Genomic DNA, 17,500 nt, shown 5'->3' with positions numbered 1-17,500 from the left:
GGTGACACCCACACGAGGTGAGGCCATTTCAGGTCCCCGGTTGACACGGGGGCGGGAGGGAGAGAGACATGGCACAGGCAAGGCAGGGCGGTCACCTGTTCGGGGCAGGGGGAGGGCCGGCAGCACCGGGGAAGGGCGGCAATGCACACGGGGCAAGGGCTGTGAGGCAGGGACGCGGGTGCCTGCCCAGGGAGAGGAGAAAGGACCCAGGCACGCCAGGCAAACCAGCACGGGGTCACACCACCACACACACGAGGGCAGTCCCATGACACCTGGGACACCAGGCGGCCTCAGTCGCCCCAGAGCACTCCACGACCCGGCCCCACCACCAGGGCCCCATGTGCAAAGGCTTCCCCCCCCCTGCCACGTGGGGGGGGGGCTCGTCCGCCTCATCTCACCCATCCGTCCATCTTTCCACCCTCATCTCATCCGTCCTTCACCTAGTCCACCCTCCAGGGCCTGACGCCTGGGGGAAACGCTCCTGAGCGAGGCGGCCCGAACCATGCTCGCTCACCACCTCCACACCACCAGCTGCGACCCCAGGCGAGTGCGGGAAGAACCGACAGGCGGCTCGCAGCGGGGGAGGCAGGGGCAGAGGCCGCCGGGGGACGGGGCGCATCCCCCTCCTCCACTTCCCCTTCCAAGGGGAGGGGCACCACGTGCCCACGCAGCACACAGCCCGGCGCTGGATGCCAAAACCCGGCCCGGCCCGGCGTGACCCTCCCCCAACTCGGAGGGGGGAGGTACAGGCCGCATTAGGCAAAAGAGCAGCGCTTGGCCCCCACCGCGGGGGCCAGCGCACCCCTCGCGCGAGGGCGGCTCTTGCCCACACGCTGTGGCAAGTAGCACCGGCAGCTACTGCCTTGCACACTTCAGAGGGGCGGCGGCTGGGGGGTCCAGGTACCCCAAGGCCCCCCTCTCAGATCGCTAGAGAAGGCTTTCTCACCGAGGGCGCGTCGTGCCCCCCACACCATCGTTCGCCCCTTCGGGGACCCACGGGAGTGGGAACACTCCCAAAAAGTGGGAAGTCAGAAGGGGGGGGGTCTGCGGTATGGGTAAAGCACACAGCCCATGTGAGCGTCCACGGTCAGAGCCGGGAGAGCAAGAGTCTGTGCTGCCACCAGGCTTGCCTTTCAGACTTTTCCACGTGGGTGGAGGGGTGCCACGTCCGGAAAGCCAGACGGGGACCCCCCCTTCACATCTCCCGGCCCACCGCGGTCGCTCTCACGACCACATGCAGCCTTCCCGGTCAAGGGAGAAGCATGGGGCGTGCCGCTCAAGGGCCAAGGGCTGCCCTCACTGGCACACAGTGAGGGAGACCCATGACAAGGGGTCCACCTGAGCCCCTCCCGGGGAGGGGACACAAGCTTCCCCTGCCTTACCGTCTCGACCCCCTCCCCTGAGCTTTAGGAAGCTGCTCGTGGGGCACGCCACCACCACAGTGGGGACCCGAGGGGACTCACCGCTGGGAGAGGAAAACGACACCACCGCTCGGCCTCGGGCATCTGACAGGCAACCCGGAGTACTCCAGGGGCACCACAGAGGACCAGGGGAGGCACGCTCACGCACCCGCAGGGATGCGAAGCATGGCAGCGAGGGAGGCCTCCCCCCCACTTTGGGGAGGGACCGCTCGCAAGGCACACGCCAAGGCGGCAAAGCGAGAATGCCTGCTGCGTCCCAAAGGACCCAGGCCCCCCCCCCCCGACTGACACCCGAAGGCAGCAGGGCGGGAGACCAGAGGTCAGGCTGGAGGCCGCACCCCTGCCTTCCCCCACACCACCCGCAGGTGGGGGAGGAGCAGCGAGGGGCCCGCGACAGAATGAGAGGCGCGGCCCAGCTCACCATGAGCGGCCGTCCCTCATCTGGCGCGGCTTAAGCCCAAGCCCAGGAGAGCGCCACATCACCACATCGATCAGTCCTGGCAGAGCCAGGGAAGAGCCCAGAAGAGGGGAGGGAGGGCCAGCAAAGACAATCACCACGGGGGCCTGCTTCAGCTTCACCGGCACCCCCTCCTCCTCCTCCTCCTCCCCTTCCTCTCTCAGGGGAGAGACAGCGGCTGACAACCCCGGGAGGGAGAACGCCTGACACGTGGCACGGAGCCAACAGGGTGGGGTTGTCCCAGCCGAGCCGCCGGGTGCCCGCAGCAGGGAGGCACACAGGGTAGAAGACCCCACAGGGCCACGCGCCCTGCCGCCCTCGGGTCAGCCAGAGACCGGAGGAGACACCGCAGCACGGGCCAGCTGGATGCACAAGTGAGAGCCGGCGCACAGGCCCAGGCGAGCGGCCCCCACGCGGGGTGCAAAGGGCAGGGTCAGGCCTTGGACAGCAGCCGAAAGCCCAAAGCCCCCCACGTGCATCCAGAGGCCCAAGGTCTCCAGCGACAGGCGCTGAAGAGGATCGTGTCAGCATCTACCTGGTGACAGAAAAGGCGTATTTCGGCCGCGAAAAATGTCCATGCCCAGCAGCGGGGCCCACCCACAGGACGTGGGGGTATCCCCGGAACCCCCATCCGGACACTTGTCCCCCAGCCCTGCCCTAGAGTCGCCAGACCCAGCGCTCTCAGAGCCATCTGGTCGACCCGGGGAGCGTGACCGCAAGGAAGGGACAGGGACATGAAGGAGGTGGAGCCGGCCGGCCAGCCGGGGAAGCCCTTCCCGGCTTGCCCACGCGGGCAGGTATCGGTCTGTCCGGAGCTCCAGACGGGGACTTGGCTCCCCCAAAATCCAGGACACACCATCCAGCTCAGGCCGGTCCCCACCTCCCGACCGATCGACCGACCGACAGGGAAACACTCCGAGGGCGGGGGGCGGGAAATGAGAGCGTGGGAAACGAAGTCTTGTCCAACGACCGGGACCCTACATGGGCACGCCTCAGGCCCAGGTGCACCCTTCCCGGCCACACCCGGGAGCAGGGGGCCGGCGGGGTACCGTCCACCGTCTCCGGATCCATCAGGACTTGGAAAAAAAAATGTTTCCACGGAGGCGCCTCCGACGAACGGACCCCGCGAAGGAAGGCGCCGGGGCCCGAGCCACCCTTTCCGCTCCACCCCTCACGTCTTGTGCCGGTCTAGACCTCGTGAGTACGACTCCGCACGGGCCGGCGGTAGCCATCAGTCGGGGGGCAGGCGGGGAGGGGCCCATGCCGGCATGACGACCGGGAAACAAGCGTGCCGGCCACCGAGCCTGTCGCGCCCTCCAACGCCCTCAGCGCACAACCCGGGCCGCTCCTCACTTCGGGGATGAGAGGCTGGAGGGACCGCAGGCGGGAGTCATTCACGCTCCAAAGGGCGACCCGGGACAAGGCCAGGCCACCCGAGCACAGGCAGTCCCGGGCGCCGCACACCCTCTCCCCTCGCTAGGGAGGCGGCCCGGCCCAGGCCTGGTCGGTCCCCGGGGCCGGAGCGGCAAGAGCGGATGCTGGTCGACCCGGCCAGGCGGCCCCAGAGCCTGCCTGGGGAGCGCGGTGACAGTCACTCCCTCACAGGCCTGCAGGCCCAATCTCCGGTGAGAGAGGGACACTCCCAGGCCTCTGAGCCACCGGAGCTGTCGCCGCCAGTGTCGCCAGCCTCCCGGAACTCTGACTCAGGCCGGATGGCTGAGTCACATCCCTCGCGAAGGTCCCCAAAGCTGCAGAGGGAAGGGACGATATAAAAGCGGACACTAGATGGCACGCGACAACCGCCACCAACGTCACCGGGACAGATCCGGAAGGCCGGCCGGCCGGCGGCGACACAACGACACAGCGCCGGCCACCCAAATGCCCGAGCTCTTCCCGGGGCCGAGGCGCCAGGCGTCCTGCACGACCGCGAAGCTTGCCTCGCGGAGCTGCCTCCTGGCAAGGCACTGCGTGGCGTGATGGCAGCAGATGGAAAGAGGGGGGCGGCGGCGGCGGCGGCGGCGGCGGCGGCGGCGGCGGCGGCGGGGAAGGAGCTGGGAAGAGGTTCTCGCTGTTGCCTAGAAGGAGCCGCGCTCGCTCCCCCAAGCATGTCCCTTCCTGGGCTTGGGAATTCCAGAGAGAAGCCGGCGCGGTGAGGGTGGCACTAGCGAGAGAGATCTCAGGTTCCCCTCCACCTTCTCTTCTCTCCCCCACCCCCACCCCACCTCCCTGCACGGAGCTGGAGGAGGGAGGGAGAGAGGGAGGGTGGGAGGGTAGGCGGGGACTGGCAAAAACGAAACCGGGCAAGCTCTCGGAGAACGACAACGCAGGAGTCGGTTTACCTGCCACCCTTACCGACGGAGACGGTCTGTCAAAAGCAGACAAGCAAAGCCCAGAAGCTTAGGAAGGGAGAGAAGGATACAGTCGATCCTAGGAAAGTGGAAATGAAAATCTCTCTCTGCATAGACTGAGACAAAGTCCAAAGAGAACAAATGGCTGCCTGGGGCAAATGCTCTGGTGGTCAGGTCATAGAAACATGGATTTCAGCATGACTGACCAACCACAATGGAGGGAAAGTACAACGCAACACTATGAGTGTGTGTGTGTGTTGGGGGGGGGGGGTGAACTGAAATCTCATCCAAAACAAAACAAAACAAAACAAAAAAAGGAAAACAACCCCCCCCCAAAAAAAACCCAAAAAACAACAACAGAAGAAGAAGAAGAAGAAGGAAGCCCACGACCAACAGGGTCAAGGCTCCTGCTTTCTCAACGCGGTGGCTCTGGTTGCCCCTGTGTGGTGCAGGTTCCATCTCTGCCTCAGGAAAAACTTCCACTTGCTGCCCGTGGGTGTGGCCAAAAAGTAAAACATAAAGCTGAAACGGGAGGGAGAGGGGGTGGAGAAAACCCGAAACAAACAATAAACTTTGCAAGTCTCAGGATTGCCATCCTGGGGTAGTGGAAACAAATCCGACCAGGAACCATGAGGTTGCAGGTTTGATCCCTGGCTCACTTGTTGGGTTAAGGATCTGGCATTGCCGTGAGCTGTGGTGTCCGTCACAGACGCGGCTCGGATCCCGCGTGGCTGTGCCTGTGGTGTAGGCCGGCAGGTAAGGCTCCGAATTGACCCCTAGCCTGGGAACCTCCATGTGCTGCGGGTGTGGCTCCCCCCCAAAAAAAACCAGAAAGAGAGAGAGAGAGAGAGAGAGAGAGAGAAAGAAAGAAAGAAAGAAAGAAAGAAAGAAAGAAAGAAAGAAAGAAAGAAAGAAAGAAAGAGAAAGAAAGAAAGGAAGGAAAGAGAAAGATAGAGAGAGAGAAAGAAAGAAAGAAAGAAAGAAAGAAAGAAAGAAAGAAAGAAAGAAAGAAAGAAAGAAAGAAAGAAAAAGAAAGGAGAAAGAAAGGAAGAAAGGAAGGAAGGAAAGAGAAAGAAAGAAAGAAAAGAAAAAGAAAGAGAGAGAGAGAAAAGAAAGAAAGGAAGAAAGGAAGGAAGGAAAGAAAAAGAAGGAAAAAGAAATCCATCTTGGAGTTCCCGCTGTGCCTAGGTCACAGCTGAGCCTCAAGTTCGATCCCTGGCACAGGAAAGGCAGTGCAGCAGGAAAAAAAAAAAAAAAAAAAAAAAAGAACAACTCCATCTTGCTGGTTGGGCAGGGGAGATGCAATTGCCGGATGACATTCCACAACTCTGCCAAACTGGCAAAACCACGACGCACTTAGTACAGGAGTCATTGAAGACATGGATGTGAAAGCATCTTCTTGCTATCGATTCATTTCCCACAATCCCAGGAAGAGCCATTGGAACAGGGCTCCCATTCCTGGCACGATATCTTTTCTAGGTGTGGGTGGATGCATCTTTTCTCATGGTTGTTTTCCTTTTGACCAAACTTAACTTCAGCCTCCACCATGTCATCTTTTGGGCTCTCAAGCCTGCCATGAGAATATGGTCACCAAAGTCCTCGCCCAGAGGCACCTTTGCCCAGCACCAGTGCCGCCGTCTCCCCCCACCTCCTCCTCCTCCTCCTCCTCCTCCAACCCCCGCCAAGCACCCCACCCCCCACCCCGCTTTGTATTGTTCAGCTGTCTTGCACTGGTCTCTCACACGGTGGCGGTGTGGTCCTACGCATGTCTCCCAACCACATTCAAGTGGACTTCCGGGATCATCATTTTCTGTTTCCTAACTGCACTTTCGTCGTTCTTAGGAGGTTTGCTTCCCTCCCCGCCTCCCCCCCACCCCCCGCGCGCGCGCGCGCGCCCACGCTTGGTGTTGAATCGGAGCTGCATCTGCTAGCCTGAGCCACAGCCACAGCAACGGCGGGATCCGAGCCACATCTGAGACCTTATGCCACAGCTCGCGGAAAAATGCCAGATCCTTAAACCCCTGAGCGAGGCCAGGGATCAAACCTGCCACCTCGTGATTCCTAGTCCGATTCGTTTCTGCCCCGCCATGACAGGAATTCCTTCCTGTGTTCTTTTGGGTCATGGTTGTTTCCAGCTCCACAGAATTCCTCCCCGTGCTCATGTGACATCTGGGATGTGGCGGGGGGCGGGCCGCAAGGTTTTGTTCCCCTACAGTCATGCCTTGAAAAAAGTCTTGTACAACGTTTCACAGTCCAGATCCAGAAGCTGAATCCGCAGCCGGTTCCATCTCATGAAACCGATCTCCCAGCCCAGGAAAACCAAAGGTCGTGGTTGGAGCCCGTGATAAACCCCAGGTCTGAGTCCCGAGCACTGCTGCTCAGGGAAGATTTCGAGGTGTCAGGGTCCAAGGATCCTCCTGGGCACTTGGAAATGTCTCCGATGTGTGCAGGCAGGCATGAGGATGAGAAGGGGCTAAAGAGGGGCAGAGGGTGGTGATCTCTTGTCGGTGGATGTCAAGGGTTGGCGCTTCCTTTTGTGGATCTCCCGGAAAAGTCAAATGTGGGAGAAAAACTGGACCCGTGAGTTCGAGGAGAGGGATGGCCAGAGAAAACCAGAAGAATTCCATCTGCCGACCATTGGGTAGGTAGGAGGGCAAAAACCGAAACCTCAAGCATGAGATGAACAGAACCACATGCTTCTAGCCATCCATAAACCCCGTAAGATAAGATCGTTTCTGCTGAGATACCCTCTCCCTCCCCCCACCCACCCAGGGCGAAGGATCCCTGGGTGGTGGCAGAGGGGTGGGCATGGAACTTCCACAGGCCCTGGGGACACACCCCACCCCACCCCCAAGAAACCCCTAGAAGCTTGGAATTCTGATGTCTGTGGTGTGATGACCATAAACACTGGCTTTTGTGCCATGTCTGCTAGAAGATATGGTTTCCATGACAAATAAAGTGATTTTTAGCAAGTTTTTCTCCACTTGAGATGTATTGAAAATACGTCTTCATTCAGGGGGAGGTAGGTGTAGGTGACAGACGTGGCCACTCAGCTCAGATCGGGTGATCTGGCAGGGCATAGCTCTGGCTGAGGTGCAGGCCAGCAGCTACAGCTCCGATTCTTCAACCCCTAGCCCAGGGAACTTCCATATCCCGAGGGTGCACTCCTAAAAAACAAAAAACAAAATGAACAACACACAAAGAGGGAGCATCTCATCGATGGCAGACCAAATTCCAATGTATATGTATATGTGTACATAGGTATGTACGTATGGATGTGTGTGTGTATGTGTATATTATCGAGAGAGAGAGAGAGAGAGAGAGAGAGAGAGAGAGGATTTTTTAGAGCCATAACTGTGGCATACGGAAGTTCCCAAACCAGGGGTCGAACCGGCATACATGGATACTAGTCGGGTTTGTTACCACTGAGCCACAACAGGAACTCCCCACATTCCAATATTTAATGAGAAAATACATTTTTGATGCTTTAGGCAACCCTGCAAACACCCTTATTTAAGTGACTGGACTTAACAAAAAGGAATCCCTAGCACCTAGTAACAGAGCAAAGATAAAGAAGCACAAGGCAGGAATTCCCGTTGTGGCTCGGTGGAAACGAACCCGACTAGCATTGACCCCTAACCTGGGAACCTACAAAATGGCACATGTGAAGCCCTAAAAGAAGACTACACACACACACACACACACACACACACACACACACACACACACACACACACACACACACACACACGGCACAGACAGATGCGAAAGGAAAAGAAAAGGAAGGAAAAAAGAAAAGGGAAGAAAGAGAGAAATGAACAGGCAGAACAAGCCATTGTGAATGATCTCTAGGGACAGGTATTTTTCTCCAAGCATAATTTTATTTTTCCCCAAGTGATACCAGACCTCTCTCTCTCTCTCTCTCACACACACACACACACACACACACACACACACACACACTCTCCCTCTCTCTCTCTCTTTGAAAAAATTTATGTATTTAGTGGAGTTCCCATTGTGACTCAGCAGGTAGGAATCTGAGTAGCATCCATGAGAGTGCTGGTTTGATCCCTGGCCTCGCTCAGTGGGTGAAAGATCTGGCATTGCCCTGAACTGTGGTGTAGGTTGCAGACACAGATCGGACCTGGTGTTGCTGTGTCTGTGGTGTAGGCCAGTGGCTCAAGCTCTGATTCCCTAGCCTGGGAACCTCCGTGTGCCGTGAGTGCCACCCGAAGAAAGCAAGGGGAAAAAAAAAAAAAAAAGAAACATAAAAACCTGGATTGGGGAGATCCCATTGTGGCTCATTGGTAACAAAGCTGAGGAGCACCCACGAGGATGCAGATTCGATCCTGGGGTGGGGGGGGGGGGTGCTGGTGCTGGTGGTGCTGAGGTGTGTGCGTGTGGGGTGATAAATAGGTTACCTCTGGCTTCTGGGGGGTGAGAGTCAGCATGCTTTTCCTGCACCTGCTGCTCCTGGGCAATTATTTAGTTTTGGTTTCTTGTTCCTTTGTTTTTGTGGTCCTGCATTGTGGTGAGTACTGGTGTAAGTGGCAGGTTCCTATTTGATCCGACATTTCTTTGGCTCTGGTGTCGGTTGACAGCCATGGTCATGACTGGTGGTGGTTGTTAAGTCTCCAGGAGTTCCACGCAACATTCTGATTGTCTTTCTTCCTTGGGCTTTGGCTGCAGCCTCCCCCCCCCCCCTCCCCCCATCATATGGAGGTTCCCGGGCTAGGGGCCGAATCAGACCTACAACTGCTGGGGTGTATGCCACAGTCACAAGCACCATCAGATCCAAGCTGCGTCTGCAACCTACACCGCAGCGCAAGGTGATGCCACCAGATCCTAAACCCACTGTGGAAGGCCTGGGATCGAACCTGCAACCTCATGGTTCCTGGTTGGATTCCTTTCCACTATTCCACGACGGGAACTCCTGGGCTTTGGCTTTTGACAGGTGGAGGGACACAGCTTTCTGAAACGGTGGGGCCAGGGCAAGGCATAGAAACATAAGATGGATGTGAGCCTGCGCCTATTCTTTTCTCGTGTGCTGGGAAGATAAGGTGGCTCTTGCCAGCTGGGATTTCATTTCCCCACAAACGATCAGGCTCTTAAGGTATCAGGCAGGGAAGAGGGAGAGTCAGAGTTCCCATTGTGGCTCAGTGGTTAATGAATCTGACTAGGAACCATGAGGTTGCAGGTTCCATCCCTGGCCTTGCTCAGTGGGTTAAGGATCCAGCATTGCCGTGAGCTGTGGTGCAGGTTGCAGACGTGGCTCAGATCCCGCGTTGCTGTGGGTCTGGTGCAGGCCAGCGGCTACAGCTCCGATTGGACCCCTGGCAGGGGAACTTCCATATGCCGCAGGAGCGGCCCTAGAAAAGGCAAAAAGCCGAAGGAAGGGGGGGGGGGGGGGACAGAAGAAGAGTGAGAATCAGGGTCGGAAGAACATGGGGAAATCGGTGCTAGGTGCCTGGGTGTGTGAGTTCACACGGAATGCTAGCCCAGACCCCTGGCCAGCCACATTTGGGGTATCTATCAACTTGACTCTCCACTCTCCAGCTCACCTGGGTGGTGCTGCCCTGCCCTGCCCTGCTCATGTAAGACCTGGCTCCTCCAGGGATGGCTTTGCACCAGAGGGAGACGGGGCAAAGTCACTGAGCTTAAGGTAATTTCTCCAAGAGAGACTCTGGGAGAAGGAGACCAGCTGGATTTCTGTGTGTTCATTTTTCTTCCTGTCTGCTTGTTTGGTGCAGGCCAGTCCATGTGCCGAGACATTCAGAAACTCTGTACTAGCTGAGACTCAGACCTTGTTCCGAAATAAGCAAAGGGACTTTGAGCTGGGATCACTCCCTGACAAGTAGCTAGCAAAGAAGTTTCCCTTAGCTCTCAGGCCCCATCCCTGCCCTCAGGCGGGTGGGTGTGGGGAGGGGGTGGGGGGGGAGGGGAGGGGCTCGTTCAGGCAGGCAGGCAAGCAGGCAGGCAGGCAGGCAGGCAGGCAGGCAGGCAGGCATGCAGGCAGGCGCTGGTTCATTAGTCCCGCACCCCCCCACTCCCGGCCCCAGCTGCCCGCCCCACCCCCCACCCCCGGCCGCCATCCCTGCTGCGCCGCCTCTCGCTTCCCAAATCGCCTGGACTCACGCCCGGGAAGGGGGGGAGGGGAGATCAGGAAGATCCAGGCCTCAGGGCCTGGGTTCAATCACTTCATTCAAATGCAGAAACTCTCCAGTCAAGTCAGAGGTGGTGACTTTTCCTGGAGCTTCTCTTTAGGGAAAGTGTTTTTTTTCCCCCCTTTCCCCAATTTCCCTACCCTCAGGCTGCCCCTCGCAGACTGCATGGAGGGGGGTGGGGGAGGATGTGTGCACGAAACTCGCCTCGTGTCAGGCCAAAGGAGCCCCCGCCATTTCCCAACCCGGGAAACCCCGCAAAACTTCTGGAGCATGTTGGCCTTGGTGTGGGAATGGACATCTTCACTTGCCATCTTCCTTTGCACGAGGAGGAGATTTTCATCTCCTGCTGTCTGGGGGCCAGAAAGGAGGGCCAGAGTGTCCCTTTTGTGTGGGCCGGTCCTTAAGTCATTTTACCTCACAGGAATCACCCACATAGGGCATGGAGACACGTTTGGGGTCCGCCTCCTCCGAGACGTCCCGGGAAACTTCACGTGTGAAAAACTGTGCTGGGGAGGTCCCATCGTGGTGCAGAAGTGGAAATAAATGCAACTAGGAACCATGAGGTGGCAGGTTCCATGCTCAGCCTCGCTCACTGGGTTACGAATCCCACGTTGCCATGAGCTGTGGGTAGAGGAGAGTGAGAAGGAGAGGGAGGGAGAGGGAGGGAGAGATCCTCCATTTCATGGAACTGGTTTCCTTGTTTTGAGATGACGTCGCTTTGGTGAAACAGTTGTCAGATGGCCTCTCAAAAGGCGGTGATGTGGATGGGCTCCCCGAACCAGGCCCACAGAAACCAAAGGAACGAAGGGGTTAATCCTTGGAGCCAGAGTTCCCTCCTCTGAAACTGAAACCAAGCTCAAGCCCCGGAGTGCTGGTGTGTTGGAGCCAGAGACATTGTTACAGCTAAAAGCTACTTTGAAATAGTCTCCGTTAGGTTATGGCTTGCCTTGGCCCACGAACTTATGACTAATGACTACTGTCGAGTCAGAGTTGTAGTGAACCTGGTGTTTTCTCTACCCTTGAAACACTCCCTAAGGATTGCGACCCCCCCCCACCCCCCGCCCCACGCCCGCCCCGTGGATGAGCAATCTTCACTCCAGAGAGAAGGTCAAAATGCCATAACCCCAAAGACACTGGAAACATTCCATGGACCACCTGACTCCAGCCTTGATGACTTTGAAATGGTCTATCCTAATCTCCTATCCAGGGAGAAGAATGCAAGCACCCTGATGCTTCTAGACAGCTCCGCCACCCCCATGCCTACCATTAAGCTAAACCTATAGAACCCCTTGCTATCCCCTCTCAAGGGAGGACACAGTTTTGAGGTCCTTAGCCTGCTGTGGCCTCCTTAGCCTGGCAAAGCAATAAAGCTGTTCTTTATGCTTCACCCCAAAACTCTGTCTCTGAGACTTAATTGGAGCTGGAGTACCAAGGCCGGTTTGGGCTGCCAACCTTTCCTGGAACTTTCAAACTGTTACATATGAAGAACGGAGCCGGTGACTCTGTGTGTGTGTGCGTGTGCGTGTGAGAGAGACACAGAGAGACAGACAGAGACAGTGAGTGAGACAGAGGGAAGAGAGAGGGAGAGGGGAAAGTCCCTTCAGTCTTTTGTTTTGTCGGTTTGTTTGTTTGTTTGTTTGTTTTGTCTTTTTGCCATTTCTTGGGCCGCTCCCATGGCATATGGAGGTTCCCAGGCTAGGGGTCGAATCGGAGCCATAGCTGCCAGCCTACGCCAGAGCCACAGCAACGTGGGATCCGAGCCGTGTCTGCGACCGACACCACAGCTCACGGCAACGCTGGATCCTTAACCCACTGAGTGAGGGCAGGGATCGAACCCGCAACCTCACGGTTCCTAGTCGGATTCGTTAACCACGGAGCCATGACGGGAACGCCCCTTCAGTCTTTTGAAAGGCCCCTCTGAGAATGCCGTCAGGTGTTGGGGCCAACTTTCCGAGGGGCTCTTAGAGAAATGAACACAGGGTGATGGTTTCACTCTCAGAGACACTCTCAGAGACCATTTCTCTGATGTGTTCATCGAGGGACTCCACTAGCTTCCGTTTTCAGGGCCTCGGGACAAGCGATACGTGTTCTCATCCACAAGGATGCCAGGTCCAAAGGGTGGGAGAAAATGGGAAACGCTCATGAAGAGAGTTGTAGCCAGAGATGGAAGGCAACTGGAAAAACTTCAGGATCCAGTCCAGTTTTCCAGCCACTGAGTTTCTGACTTCTGGAAGGATTTGGGTAGGGAGGAAAAGGTCAAGGATTCTCCATCCCTCTGACAGAGGTATAAGTTACAAAGTAGATGTACATCTTTTGAGAAAGAAACGAACAAACAAAGAAACAAACAAACAAACAATTTTTGTCCCTTTGTCTTTATCAGGAAAAGTGAAAGATGGAGAGAGGGAGGGAGGGTGGGTTGGATGGATGGATTTGGGGGGCGGGGAGAAGATTCTTAGATCCTAATGACCCAATGCTTTCTCTAGTCCTGGGCCTTTAGGTAGGTGATATATCTATATCTATATCTGTATATCTATATCTATCTGTATACACACACACACAGACACACACAGACACACGCACACACACACACACACACACACACACACACACAGACACACACACACACACACAGACACACACACGTAGTTATTTTCTGTTTCTAGGGCTGCACCCATGGCACATGGAGGTTCCCAGGCTAGGGGTCCAATCGGAGCCGTAGCCACCGGCCTACACCAGAGCCAGCACAACGCGGGATCCGAGCCCTGTCTGCGACCTACACCAGAGCTCACGGCAACACCCGATCCTGAACCCAACGAGCGAGGCCAGGGATCGAACCCGCACCCTCAGGCCTCCTAGTCGGATTCGTCCAGCCATGACGGGAACTCCTACATATGTATATAGTATGCATATAGTATATCTTTTTTTAACGCCCACGCCCCAGCCCTATGGAAGTTCCCAGACTCACGGTCGAATCAGAACTGTAGCTGCGGGCCTACCCCACCGCCACAGCAACACGGGATCCTTAACCCACCAAGCGAGGCCAGGGGAGGGATCGAACCCACATCCTCACGGATCCTAGTCGGGTTCATTACCGCTGAGCCCTGATGGGAACTGCAGGGGACATCTTCTTTTTTTTTTTTTTTTTTTTTTTTAAGATGTAAGTTTGTTGTGGTTGTTGGTTGTTGTTGTTGCTTTAGCTCGGCGTACAGTGGGCTTGCTTACAATGTTGTGTTCGTTTCAGGTGTACAGTCAAGGGGATTCAGTGATCCATCTACATCCATCTATCCCTCCGTTCTTTCTTTTTCAGCGTCTTTTCCCCTCTAGGTGATTCCAGAATATTGGGCCATTCCTTCCTTGTTGGTGGGAACACCAGCGTGAAAAAAAACCATCACGGGGGAGTTCCTGTCGTGGCACCATGGAAGCGCATCCGACGAGGAACCTTTGCAGGGAAGGGTGTGGGTTCGATCCCTGGCCTCGCTCAGGGGGGCGGTAAGGATCCGGCAGGCAGTGCCGTGAGCTGTGGTGTCGGTCGCAGACGCGGCTCGGATCCCACATGGCTGTGCCTGTGGCGTAGGCCAGCAGCCGTAGCTCCGATTCAACCCCTCGCTTGGGAACTTCCATATGCCACGAGGGCAGCCCTAAAAAGCAGAGGGGGAAAAAGAAATCATGAGGGCGGGGGAGAGGGATCCATGAGGAGGATGGGATGAACATATACACACACGAGTCTCTATCCAATAGATGACGAACAGGGACCCCTACGCCACCTTCTGGAATCCAAACGCCAAAACCACAAAGCAGAGTTCCCGCCATGGCGCAGTGGAAATGAATCCGACCAGGAACCATGAGGTTGCAGGTTCGATCCCTGTCCACCTCGCTCAGTGGGTAAAGGATCCAGTGTTGCCGTGAGCTGTGGTGTTGGTCCCAGACGCGGCTCGGACCTGGCATTCCTGTTTCTGTGGTGTAGGAGGCCAGCAGCTAAAGCCTCCGATTCGATCCGTCATCTGGGAACCTCCATATGCCGTGGGTGTGGCCCTCAAAACACACACACACACACACACACACGCACACGCACACGCACACGCACGCGCACGCACGCACGCACACGCGCACGCACGCACACACACTCTGGAACCCCCTAAATGGGAGAAAACCGGACACAGTAGTTTTTTAGGGGTCCAGTCTCTGTGACAGGTGAGGATATCAGGCTTGCATCGAGGGAGGGAAGGCTTCACCCCACGCAGAAAACACACCCACCTACCCACCGACCCACCTTCCTTCCTTCCTTCCTTCCTTCATGAGAGAACAGTTGGATGACCCATCCTAAGTGTCGGTTGAATGAAGTCTAGTTACCAGGGTTCAGAGTGGGGGAGGGAGAGGGGTAGGAAGTCTGAAGCCTCTGGCGACTCTCCGAAATGTTCTCCCCCCAGGGTGACAGAGCCGGCAGGTCAGGCACTGCCTTCTCTAGAAACCTTCCTGCCCATGTCCAAGGGGGTGTGGGGGGTTGGGGGTGTGGGGCAGGGAGTGGGTCAGGGAGCCTGGAGAAACACAGACCACCAAGCGGCCATTCTCCCGTCGCCCCGACTGTTTGTTGAATGAACATAATGGACGTGATCCAAGTCTGCCACGCCGCCGCCGCCGCCGCCGCCGCCGCCGCCACCACCACTTTCTCCATCATCTCCCCCACCCTCTTGCCTGCAGCCATCTTTGAAAAGGCTGCTGTTGTCGCTGCCTTTGCATGAAAGTGAGTGAGGACCCCTCCCTAATACGGAGTGTTTCAGTCCCTGGTGTCTCTGACAGCTCGCTCATGTATTGGTTGTGAACCATCTTGCCTTGAGGATTTGGAGGATTCGTGAACATTGCAGGAGCCATGGGAGCAGTGAAGTCCTTATCGCCAACCCGACACCCCCCCCCCCCAAATTTCGTGGCAGGGAGCACACTTTTCTTTCACCCAAGAGATTTATTTCCTGCTTTCCGAAGAGAGAAGGAAAGGAGGGTCAGAATGGTCCTCTGGTGTCTGGTGTCCTGTCCCTTTCATTGCACACACTCCTAGTGCCACTGCGGGAGGCACGTTCGGGGCGCGGGGTGGGGTGGGGGGGGACCTGCTGCACGCACCCGCCCCTCACTTTCAAATGCGAAACTCAAGGAGGATGTGAATGTCCTTCACGCCACCGATCAGGTGAACGGGATGGCTTTCTAGGGAAATCCTGGTGTTTCCTTTCACTGCCATGACGAACACCCAGAAACAACCCTGTAAGTTCATACAACTTTGTCAGTCAACTGTATTCCAATAAAATGAAAAAGCAAGACACAGACACACCCAGACACACACACCCACACGCACACACACACGCGCGCACACACACGCACCCCAACCCAGAACCAAACACCCTCTCCTGAAATGGGGGGGGCGGGCCCACCGGAGAATGAGCAAGAGAATTCCAGAGTCGGTAGGAAAGTGTCATCTGCAGCGGTGTGAGAAACCCCAAGCTCTTTTCTTCCTGTCAAGGTGAATAAACTTTGTTAATGGGAGTGGGTGCCCTCAGTGTGCCCTCCGAGAGGAAAGGCAGGGAGCATTTTCTCCCTGAAGAGCTTAGTGCTGTCATAGCACTGACGGACAGGATGAACGATCGGTGAGAGGTGGCAGCAGCAGTGGTGGCCGCCTGCACTGCCTGGGCGGATTGGAAACATAGACGAGCCACCAAGACTGCGTGTGACACCCCCGTGCCGCCCCCCCCCCCCCCCCCCCCGTCTGTACAGTGACAAGAGTCCTTTGGGGGAAAAGGGGGGGTGGGTGCTCTTCCAGTGTGTCTGTCTGCATTCATCAGGTGTGGGAGAGAAGACAGATGTTTGTTTCCACTATCGTTCGGAGGACTTGCCCAAGAGTACCACGTGCCCCCAAAAGATAGCACCGGAAGAGAGATGCACGAGGTTTCTGAATGCATGCCGTGGGTGCTCCAGGCTGCCTCCAGGCCGCCCCCTCGCCCTCCCCCTCGCCCTCCCCCTCCCCCTTGCCAGAGGCAGACGTTCCTTGAAACAGCTGGCTTTGAACTTGGGCTTCTAGAGGAAGGTTTTTCTCCTGCTTTCAAGACGGGAAGAAGAGGGTGTCCGTCTCACATCCGTCCTTTCCGGGGGGGGGGGGGGGACCCGCTTTGGTGTGCTTGTGAGGGAGAGAGACAGAGACAGACAGGGAGGGACGGAGGATAGGCAGACAGTGAGAGGCAGAATCAGAGGGAGAAAGAGGAGGAGGGGAGAGAGACAGAGAAAGTGAAACAGAGCTAGGTATAGAGGACGCTGTGGCTGGGTCGTATTCTGCGTGTTCTCAGTGAAGTCGTCCTAAGGCCTCTGGAGGTCCAGATCACTGCTTGGGGCCGGAAGTCTGTCTGCCCTTCCCTACCCATCTGAAGAGCTGTGGTTTGGGCTTTCCAGCCGGGAACCCCTCTTTCTGCCTCTTTGTCCAACACACAAGGTTCGTGGGACCCAGAAATCCCATTCTGAGAGCACCCTAGGAACAGTCCTTTCCATACGGCGCAGGAGGCCCCTGTGCCAAGAGATCCAAAGTCTGGAGCCTCTGTTCTCCCCCCCCCCCCCTTCCCTCCACGGACAAAATCTTGCCTTGTATTCCTTTTTTTCTCAGGGACTCTGAAGGACATGTATCATTGTACAACCATGGGGAAGACGCTTCCATTCCCTCTGGAATGATGGATGTGGTCGCATGTCTCAAGGAGGCTCCAATTCTTTGAGCAGGACTCCCGATGGTGCCATCCCATCGTCCCTCCCCTCCCCTCCCCTCCCCTCCCCTCCGGCTCGCTCGGTCGGTCACGGTTCCCCTCCTTTTTCCTCCCCTCCAGGTTATCTTCAGGTCTGCCACCCACTTGTAACTCCTCCCCCACTTGGAAGTGGCCTCTTCCGGCCCCGAACTTGGTCGTCCCAGGCCCACCCCGGGAGCCATCTGGCGGACCTTTTCGGAGACTATAAAAAGCAGCTTACGGCAGGGGGCGTCGCAGGACCAACGAACGCATCGGGATGGATCGCTGTGTGGCGACATGGATTCTCCAGGCAGGGCAGGCATAAGGCCTGGACTCTTTCCTCCTGGAGCCCGTTTCTTCATCC

The sequence above is a fragment of the Sus scrofa genome, chromosome 10, assembly GCF_054392235.1.
Source record: "Sus scrofa isolate SSC_HxYL_T2T_F1_AM1 chromosome 10, Sscrofa_HxYL_maternal_Yorkshire_Landrace_v2.0, whole genome shotgun sequence".
Lineage (NCBI taxonomy): Eukaryota > Metazoa > Chordata > Mammalia > Artiodactyla > Suidae > Sus > Sus scrofa.
Note: the sequence above shows the minus strand (reverse complement) of the source record.